This window comes from Lissotriton helveticus, chromosome 8, assembly GCF_964261635.1.
Source record: "Lissotriton helveticus chromosome 8, aLisHel1.1, whole genome shotgun sequence".
Lineage (NCBI taxonomy): Eukaryota > Metazoa > Chordata > Amphibia > Caudata > Salamandridae > Lissotriton > Lissotriton helveticus.
This window is the reverse complement of record NC_136069.1, coordinates 1,397,755,217-1,397,766,019: the sequence shown is the minus strand read 5'-3', so window position 1 is coordinate 1,397,766,019 and position 10,803 is coordinate 1,397,755,217. Positions and strand designations below refer to the sequence as shown.

General features: G+C 47.6%; 1 protein-coding gene across 1 annotated transcript in view; it reads left to right on the top strand.

Moving 5' to 3' along the window:
* The first annotated feature begins 2,321 nt into the window (after window positions 1-2,321).
* The window catches only part of NRIP1 (nuclear receptor interacting protein 1), a 140,683-nt gene continuing 132,201 nt past the window's right edge, over window positions 2,322-10,803 (top strand). The window contains exon 1 of the mRNA XM_078658351.1: window positions 2,322-2,611. The gene's annotated coding sequence lies outside the window, so the exon portion shown is untranslated. The remainder of the gene's footprint in view (window positions 2,612-10,803) is intronic.

Here is a 10,803-nt window from a genome sequence, read left to right as displayed (position 1 = left end):
AGTAATCTGTGAAATTACATATAACAAAATACTTTTCTTAAGCCATTTATACAGGTAGAAACAAGCCACGTTGGTATGCCTAATGACTTTAAAATATACTTTTCATAAAAAATAGGTCAGTCCTACTGCCTTTATCATATATTTTCATAATATGCAGATCAGGCCTATAGCTTGTTCATTGACTTTCCACCATAACCATCACAGGGATAATCCTTTCCCAGAAGGCAAAGCATGCAATGCAAGCACTTGTTTTTACTGTAAGCACAAAATTGCTGCCGAATTGAATACTGTGCTCAAGACAAACAACATGTGGACACAGCTCAGGCACCATTCTCTTTAGAACTCTCAGTAGCTGTTTTCTATTGGTTACATAAGGTGTTGTGACAGCTGCATTGTCCAGCCAGACTTAAATTAAAGAAAAGGGGTTAGGCAACAAAATCCAATATAATTCAATTTAAAGGAAAGGGACAATGTAGTTGTGAACGATTTAAAGTTTTATTTACTTACCTCGAAGAGGTAATTGTAAGGTGATGTAGTGGGTTGATATAATGGTATAGCGATATAACGGTGGTCAATGTCAGACGGAATTGTAGTTCAATTTAACATTTACATAACGATTAGAACTCATATGTGGGGCACTAAAGTGATTGCCTATATGAAAAGCATATTACAGTGTGTAGGTTGTGTGGTAGGAAGCATGTTGTCTTTGTTTTGAACCTGTGCAGGAAGAGTTTTCATGTCATACATGATGACCACTGAGATGCAGTTATCATGTTATGGGACAAAGCACTTAACAAAGGAATGGATGAAGAAGTGTGAGAAATAGGCACACAGTTTATGGTTTTCAGTAAGCTGGCAGCAATGAAAAGCTCTGCAGGTACTTTTATGGTGTTTTGTATTGTTATAGTTCGCTTAGCAAGTCACACTGCACTGGAATGTCCAGTCTCAGATTATTTTTTTTTAAGTTTATGGTCCTGAGCAGGCTTAAGTTTAACGGAGAGAAGGAGGAGAGATCTGAATGGAGGGAATCTGTTACTGTTATGATTGACATTACATCTGGATGTTGGCTATAAACTGCTCAGTGGCCTCCCAAACTCCACACTGCCCCCTTTAAAGGTATCCTATAAGTTACAACATGTCTCATCAAGGCCCTAAAAAGAAATTACCACACCATCTCCACCTTGATGGAACTCTGTCGCCTGCTCATGCTAGCCCGCACCTTCTTCAAAGCCAGCTGCGTCACCTACAAATCCTTCACAACTGGCACGCCTACCTATGTGTCTAACACTGACAGTGCTTAATTTGAGCTGGTGGTTTATGGAGCTCAGCGCCAGCACTTAATCGTTAACACTGGCCCTTGTAGCGTGATCTTGACCCAAAGGTGAGCTTTTCATGAGCACCAGTTGAGGACACTTTCATTTTTCATAGGCACGGGGTGATTAAGTGATTTGCCCAGAATCCCAGAATTTTGAGCCCACACCAGACTTGAACCTGATTTCCCAGCTCCAAAGTATGCAGCTCTGGCCCTTATGCCTCATCCTCTATCTGCTTGTAGGGTCTTTGTTAGTTCTATTATAGGCGGCACTAATAAGAGAATTGGTCTGGTGGATTCTGCCTCCTGACCAGAGCCCCAGCATTTATTTTTTCACAAATTAACCACTGCTGACATATTCACCATTCGGGTGGCTCGCGGCCCACCCAAAGCCAGGGCACCAATAGACTTGAGAAGAACTGCAAAAAATACATTTTTTTTAAAAAAGGCACCATCCATTCTCCATCTATGCACCCAGGATCTGACATGACAAGCCTGTATACACGAGAACCGATAAACTCTGCTCCATAACATACAACTGAAATGGATTGAAAACATTTCTCGACTGAGATGACAGATCCCCATTTTGAGCTAATATGGCTTTATTTCAGCTCCCTCCCTCTTGACACCCCCTTCAAATTTAATGCAGTTCTTCGTGAAATGAAATCCTCCCGTTTCTTTGATTCCTAGTCCACCCATCTGTCCCCCAAATGCTGGCATGTGGGTCAGAAAGTGCTTAGAGAGCTGGCGCCAGCACGGCGTTCTCTCGCCACCTCCACGGGAAGGCTTGTTTAACATGCATCTGTGCCACGCGCGGCGTTTCCCAGGCTTGTTTAATAACATGTATCTGTGTCAGGAGCAGACTTTCCCCGGCCCGCACGGTAGCTGCAGCCGCTGGAGCCAGGCCCTCGACGGAGACTTGGCTCGGCCCCGGCGCGGCGGGGGTTAAGGGAGCCGGGCGGGCCCGGTGAGTGGCAGCCGGCGGGGCGGGGCCGCGCGCCGGAGCGCTGAGCCGGGGGAGGATCAGTAGTCCTGCGGCCAGGCGGCGAGGCAGGAGCTTGGCAGGCGTTGCAGCAGAGCCCCGAGGCAGCCAGGGGAGCGGGAGGAGGCAGGCATACAGGAAGCAGCAGCAGCAGCGGACGCCGGGCGCAGGCGACCCGAGGCTGGGCTTATTGGGCGGAAGCGCAGCCCCAGGTGGACGGCGGACAGGAGCCTTTGGTGGGCGGCTGGCAGGAGCTGCAGAGGAAGGAGCGACGGGGGCTGTAACCCTTCCACGGGTCCCCAGGGACCGGGAAACAGGTACGTGCCTAGCACGGAGGGAGCGACCGGCGCTGCGGCGGTGCAGAGGCCCTCGGAGCGGCGCCCCCGGGCGTGCAGCCCCCGCCGCCGAGTACCAGGGCTGCCGCGCTGTACGGGGGCGGCCAATCCCAGGGAAGCTCCCGGATGAAGCCGAGCTAGATTTGGACTAATCTGTGTTTTTCGGTCCCACGCCGGATCTGGTCCAGATGCTCTACCATCTTGTTTCTCGCACTCCCAGGTGTATTATTCCGCCCTAGCAGCCTCCCGGCGGGGGCAGTTCTGTGTGCGTTCTTTATTCTTGCCAGTTTTGATGCCAAGTGTGGGGTAAGTAAGTGCATTTTATTCTATTTGTGCAAGGCCCATATGGATACACAAAGTGTACTTCGCGGTCAGACCCCTGCTGCATTACACGCATGTCTGTGCTATATGACTGGCTCGTACGGAGTTGTGTGTGCCCTGTGTACATGTGTGAGCTGTATGTGTTCATGTCAGAGAGCCCTGTCTTCGCCATTATGAGCTGGGTCCAGCTCCGTGTTTTCTTTTGGGAATAAGGCAGAATAGACCTGTGTGTGCCATGATGCAGACACGGTACGCGTGTCCGCTCTTGTGATGTACACATATCCGACTGTGGCCTGCAGCATCGGGCACAAACCCGTTCATACCGGGTACAGATCTGTGTTTACTCGTGACGGACAGGGCACAGCACTGTGCTTATTTGATACGCGGGATATTGTGTGATATGATGAAGCAGGCGGACCTCTACGTGTGCCATAAGAAATGAGCCATAGCCTTGACTGTGCCCTCTTAAGCAGCCCGCTGTCAGTCGTAATGAGGCTGGTGCAGGGTGCCAAGATTAGCCAGACACAGACAGACCTGTGCATGACCCACGCGCTCCGGGTAGTGTTGGAGCGACAGACAAAGCGTCCACGATGAGTTATTTAGGGCGTTATGGAAGGATACAGCTTAGTATGTGCATGCCCTGAACAAGGCATTGCTGGCTGGCGTGTGTTGTGGATCAGGTCCCAGTGCTGGGCGCATCCATATGTGTAGCAAGAGAGGCATTGCTGGGGGACAGTGGCGTGGCAAAGGTGCAAGGCAGGGCCAGCGGGCCCCCGGTACAGTGCCTATGGACCCGCTGCACCATTGGCAGCTGCGCCCCTGCTGGCGAATCTGCAGTGGCTGGATTGGCAGTGCATGCAGCGTGGACAGGAAGTGTTACCCTACCGCCCCAAAGCCTCCCAGCTGATTTCTCTTTCAGGAACATGAGACGGTTACTTCACGTTGTTTCCTGTCTTGTCTGAACCCAGTAGGCTTTCTACTGCACACACACTCCCTAACCAACCTTGGCTCCGGAAATACAATGATCCCACGCGCACTTCCTGGTGTGCCCTGTATTTATTTTACAGTAACCTTTCTCAAATATGCCCATACCTCCATCCAATGCAGGAAAAGTAAAGACACGTGTTTGCTGTGGTTGTTTTTATATAGTTATTTAAAGAGTAATCACAAAATGATGTATCTAGAATGTTAAGGGATTGTTTGACGTCCAGGGTTTTAATTCTTTTTTGCAGCAAGCAAAGGCATAAAATCAAAACGGGATGGGGACTGGATAAAACAAAATATCAGATTTGGCAGCTTAATCTCATCCCACCTGCGTAGTGCAAGTGACCCTTCGTTTGACGATTGCCCAGATTGTGTGGCCTTTAGCCTTCCTAAACATTAATTCTACTCAATGTACCACAATGTGTTGTTGGATTCAGTCCCAATTCCTTGCACCAATTTGCTCGATTAGAGCACTGCACACGTGATAAAAAGTTGTTACGGTGTTTGCTTACTACATATTTCTCGTATACACGCATTTTTATCTTGCCGACAAACCCGCAGTATGTGATGTGGTTTTTCACCATATTGAACACTGCACTACTAGTGCTTTAAATTCACAGGTACCGAGTACCTGCATTTCTTTAATCAGAAAGGAACAGCACTAGCCCTATCACATTGGAAGTGCAGTGCTTTTAATAGGAGAGTACCAGCTCTTGCCACTAGTAACAGGCACTCTGAGAGAGCGAGTACCTGTACGTTTTATATTTCCATTTCAGGCAATGTGCAGCACGGCACACAAAAATGGAATGTTTGTCTAATTTCCATCAGCAAAATGCTGGTGGCAACTGCGTGGGAAATAAACGCAGAATTGAACATGAACCGAGTTTCAGCTTGTTGTTCCCCATTCCCCCTCCAAAACTTAAGTCTGAGGTAAAGCATCAGCAGTATGTTATGCCTGTTTATAGGGTGTGAAATACACTAACACGTACACCCGTGACCCTTTTTTTCAGCTATGTAAAATTGCAAAGGTTTCAGTGGCTCCTGTAGCCAGTGGTCCACTCAAGTGTCCAATGTAATTTCACTTTCTCTTCTTTGTATAAGTAATGGAAATTCTTAAAATCCTGAACCTGGTATAATCAAAACTCATTTGATTTATTTGGTTGCACCCATTTCCATGGAGAATACTGGAATTGCAGGGCAAACTGCACCCAGTGGGCAAACCTACAGTGAACCTGGGCTTACTTGGTCATGCCCCTATTTATTTAGGGAGCATTAAAATATTGGAGAATCAGGGGATGGAAGGGTTCAAGTATGGCCATGTGCTAGTAGTAATATATTTTCAGTTAAAACCTAAATTGTGGCTATTGTGAGCTAATGTTTCCAGTTGTTATTGAGTTTGTGGACAATTTACATTTATTGCCCACACACCCAGGGTTGGATTGAAATTAGAAATCTGCCCGGGCACCCTTAAAAAAAACAAAAAAGGGGCTCACATTTGGATATTGCCTTTCCGGAAAATACTGCTTCGGCGAAGTTTTATTAACACCTGAAAGGAAGCGAGGCCGCCTCTGCTCAGGCCCCCTTCCCCGCTTAATATGCACACATTAATTGGCCGGTCTAGCGAGAGAAAGGGAGTGACACCTCTGCCCGTCGATAAAAGGGAGGTGATGGACGCCCATCTGCCTCCAGAAAGGCCACTCGGGGCCCCACTGGGCCGCTGGTGACATCTGAACACACCAGACACAGCCCAAATCAACTTCTCAGGCTGCCAAAAAAGCAGCCCAGGGCCACAGCTGGAACTTCGATACTGGCCCGCGGCCATTGCCAGAGTGCCCACCTTATCATTCTGACCCTCCGTGAAGGCAACTACTGCCTGGAACGCCCTCCCTTTTGTGTTACGCTCCATCCAGGACCCAGTTGTGTTCAGGAGGCAACTGAAAACAAATTTATTCTCCTGATGGTATTCCGTCTCCGCCCTGCCAGGCACCGCGCCGTGATACTCATGAGTAGCTGTGTGCGCTATACATTTATGTAACATAACGCTATAAATGTATGTAACATAACATAACCCTGCGCACACTTCCTTGGACCTGTATTCAGTCTGAATGGGAAAATAAATCCGCAAACATTTCTGTAATTCAGAAACTTAATAAAATGTGCAAGTTCAACCAGCTGCTTCTGTAAAGCAAAATAATTCCTCCTTGTTGACATTTAGGTTGCCTGGAACTCTCGAATTCGATGTGGGCAGAAATACCTAATGATATCATAAGTACTTGTGAGCACGCCTGGTTTCTGGTTAGGAAGGAGCGGATGGGAACAGGCGAATGCATGTAGCCAACGGTCCGCCTCAGACCTTACACCCTGTGTGCGTTATGGATGCTGAAGGCTTGTAGATCTCGATAAAAACAACTCTGGTTTCATCTTTGAGTGGAAGTGCGTCGCCTTGGCGCTGTTCTTGATCCTTGTACTTCTTGCTAGATTCGTAATAGGGCTTTGGGGGGCGGCCGACCAACGGGAGGTCTGCCCCTCCCGGGGGGTTTTGGGCCTGGGGTGCAGCTAGAGCCCAATTAGGCTTGTTGGGCTGCACTTGGGCTGGTTTTGGGCGGGAGGGCTATTTAACCGGCCATCTTGTGACACTGGCCACCATTTCGGTGGCAGTGGCACAACAGCCGGCTGGGTTTTGTATTTTGACCCACCCTCCCTCCCCGTTTTTTCTGGGCTTTAGGCCGGATGTAGCCCCTGGGGTACGGACGGGTCAGTGGGTATGTTTTTTTTCATTTAAGGTGGCCGGTTTGTTGGGCACAGGTGCATCGGGTGGGCAAGCATGTACTTATTGGTTGTCGCTTGAAGCAGGTGCTGGTTTGAGTGTGGATTGTTATTATATGGGGCCTTTTTCCTGGGTAAGCATTGGTAGATCTGTTTACAGTTGCAGTTTATTGGTTGGAAAAGGTCACTCCGAGAGCACGCAGGAAGGGGAAGTAGCATAGGAAGGTTACTAAGATAGCTAGGTTAGGAAATGTTAAGAAGTTACAAGTTTAACGGGGCAGCAAGGAGGACAGATTTGGGGGTTTGTAAATGGTTGCAAAGGGTAAACTTTAGGGGAGGGGGTGCGGGGTAAGGTAGGAAGAAAATATTTAGTGAGGTTTAGTTTTGTATGGCACAGGCCAAGGAATTAGTTTGTAAGGTGCACCCGTCTTCAATAAAGCAACCTTTTTCACTCTAACAAGCTGGTCTGTGCTTCTCCCCCCCCCCCCCCCCCCCCCCCCCTTTGGCCCAAGGAGACATTGTCCTGAAATTCAGCGCTCTTACTTCTTTCGTTGTCATTGCTATTTCTCCCAGTTGTGGCACATGCTGGTGGGCTTCCATTACCAAATAACCCGTTGGAGCACCTGCTGTTGTATATCTAGCTTTCGTGATACTGGTGAACATGCTGACATTTAATTTTACAATAACGCATTGCTAAATCCTTTTAAAGCTGGTATTTATTCTCAATAGAGTTGAGTTCTCCCTGGAGTAAGTTTTGTTTATGGTCATTTTATGAATGGACTTGGTTGTTGACTTGTTTGGGACATGTCCCATCTGCTGCCTCCTGAGGTCACCTTTGGCAATGAACCCTCCTTACCTGTGTAATCAACTGAGATATTATGATTTGCTTGGGTTTAGGTACTTTTCGGGGGGGTGGTGCAGGAATAGGTACATTTTGGGGAGGATACCAGTGCTTTTAGAAAAAGCAAGTGAGTGCTTTTTAGTTTTTTTTTTAACACGTACCCATTTGCTGAAAAAAAATGCGTGTTTTTGGTCTAGGCCTGGAATGTCATTCAGAAGGGCTGTTCTGCAGTCTAAATTCACCCTTCAGTAATTCATTTTAATATTGAAAAATCCCCAGTGTTATTTATTTTCAATGTGGGGGTGTAGCTTATCTCCGTGTTTGCTTGTTTCTTCTCGCATTGCCCCATTACTTTTGCTACAAAACCCTATTTGCATCAATGGGTCCTATAGCTCTGACGCCTCTGTTTACTTCATTCTCATCATAATGTTGTGTTCTGGCTTACAAAACGAAAGAAAGAGGGATGTTAAGATGGGTGATTGAGTTGTCCAGCTCTCTGCATCCTCTTGGGGAGTGGTCAGGTGGTAGGAGTCCTTGGCAGTCCAGCAAGGTCCTGAAAGGAAGCCACCTCAACATAAATCAGCCAGACATTCAAATCTGTTGGTACAAAAGTTCACCCATCCTCATGAAAGTTTACACACCAGCTTTTGTCGAATTTGGTAGCACAGAACCTTCGTTGTAACTTGTCTTGCCTGGCAGCCATGATGGTGAAAGGGTCCCTGGGAATGTTGAGCACTCACCCTTTTACCCTCCTGGGAACTCACCGGGTGACGCAGATCACAGTTCAGCAGTATTCACTCTGGGTGAATCATTCAACACGTATATAGTATAGGGGCCTATAGTAAGGATGCTCTGCTCCTGTGTACAGTACTTACACGTTTCCTTCACACTTCTCCTAACCTGTGACACCTATATAACGATTAAACCGCGCCTTAATATTCGGTGTCATGTCAAACGGTTGTAACCACCAGTTGTCAGAATATCGAGCTTCAGGGCCCCAAAAACCAGCATCCTCTGCCACCTCGAAGCACTACACTCAGAAATCTGCTGTGTCATAAAGTGGTTCCGGTAATGCACATGTACGTGATGGCGGTGACGCCTGAACTTGCCTGGCAGGCCCCTCCCGTTGTGTCCTCGGATTTGGGTGCTTTTGGAAGTCTATCTTCTTTTAGGTTTAACTCCAGGAGTAAACTTGTGGTATATTTACAGTGGCACCGACACATATATTTTTCCTGCTTTCCTTGGCAGGCTCGAGGGCTGTGGTTGTTTTCCCTGGCCCCTGTCTGGCCTTGTAGCCTCGCTTCACCCCTCCAAGCAGAATAGAATGTTCTATATGGACTCTTTTTATCGACTTAAATAAGCGCCTTTACGATAAGCGAACGTGCTTGAAATGGAGGCAACCTTCTCAGTAGACTGCTCTCAAAAACCCGACCTGCCCCTGCACAAGGGTGGGAAGAGGTGTGTGCAGCTTGTCTGCTTAACAGTTTGATGAGTAATGTGCGAGACTGTAAAAGTGACTGAAGCGCTCGTGATCAGGATATGCTAATGTGAACTTACCTACACCCTGTAGTACTCTAGAAAAGCACATCACGTTTGATGATTGTTGCTTTAATGATGCGTGTGTAATAGGACAGAATGTACAGGCGAGAGAACTGAATGTACATTCACCTCCGCGATGTGAGCCAATATGTTTTATTGTGCTGTATGCTTCAGTTTACATCGCAGTCAAGGGGCTTATGCTAGGACTAAAATTAAAGGTGGTAGTAGCGTGTGGCAAAGGCAGAAAGACGCAGATTAAAATGCATGCCTTTTGGACGCGTCCCAGGGCACCCGGGGCTAACCTTCCTCGCTTTCGCGCATTGTGTTCTTTCGTAGAAGTTCAAGGGCGGTGCTGAAGGGTGACTGTGTTTAGGAAAGGTCCTTCGAGGCCACGAGCACAGGATGCGAGGGGCGAGCCGGGACTGTTCGAGGGTGCGTCAGCGCTCCTCTTCGGTGTGTGTGTGTGTGTGTGGGTGGGATGCGTGCCGGAATGTGTTCCAGTATCTGGTGTGCGTGGGGGAGAGTTGATCCCAACCCACCCTGTTATTTTTTGCCACGTTGAACTCCCCCCGCCCACGGTCGCCGGCTTTCACTTGTATTCCGGTAGAGTTACATATATATATATTTGATGAACAAGTCTTTAGTTCCTTGTAATGAATTACTATATGAACTGTATAGGTGCGAGCTAATGGATTGATGGGAGCAGAACACTTTGAATATACAGTGCCTCAGTTAATCTGGTGTACTTGAGAGGGGCCCAGATGGGCCAGCACGTGGAGGCCAAGAGCGCTGGTTGGAGTAGGGGTGTGCAAATTATGCAAAATTTCATGTAATTACACAAATTGCAAATCTGTTGTTTCACACTATAGTTTGGCGCTAAGTGCATCCTTGCTCACTTTTTTGCACAATGATGCAATTAAACAGGAGCACCGCAAATAACAGGCGCTTGCTTTCTGTTGTTCCTCTGCCATTCATTTTTCCTGCAAACGCTGCATAATTACGCAAAGTAGCATACTTTCGGGAATTTCATGTGAGAAGCATAACATGAATTTCCTGAAATTCCACAGACGTACATTAAATTGATCCCAGGCCTAGCTTGAAGCTGTGCACCACTTTTCATTGAGCTCATGCTATCTACAGTGCATCATGCATTAACTCTGTAATTCCTGGAGTTAGTACATGGGCTGGCGACATCAGAGGTCGGGGACACGCAGTGGCAACTATGATTCTTATGTTTCTGACCTGTACTGTCTGTAGTTTATGTATTGCCAAGTTACAGACAGCAAAATGCTGTGGCAAACTGGCACATAGCTCTGTTCTGCACCTGGAAACGGTGTTGATGTTCCGGGGCCAAGCTCACTCAGCTATATGTTAATAAAATGCTTGAGACTCGCCCCCCCCCCCTCCCCACCGCTGCTCCTCTCAATGATACTTTAGAAGAAAAGGCAGGTTCTGCACTTGGGTGCTTGCTCTTCGGAGCTTTATGTTGAGCATGCAGGTTCCCAGAGATAACCGCAGAGTGCAGCCAACTCTTGAATGAGCCATCTGCCAGCGAGAGCTCCAAGCACTTCAGGTTCCACTAAGACTCACACAGTCGGTTAGACCGCGTGGGCTGAATGGAGCTATAGGAAATGGAAAGTAGTACAGTATTTTGTCTTCGTATGTTGAAATTCTCCAAGACATGTTCCGTTTTGTATGGGTTGCTTCCAGGAAGTAATGCTGA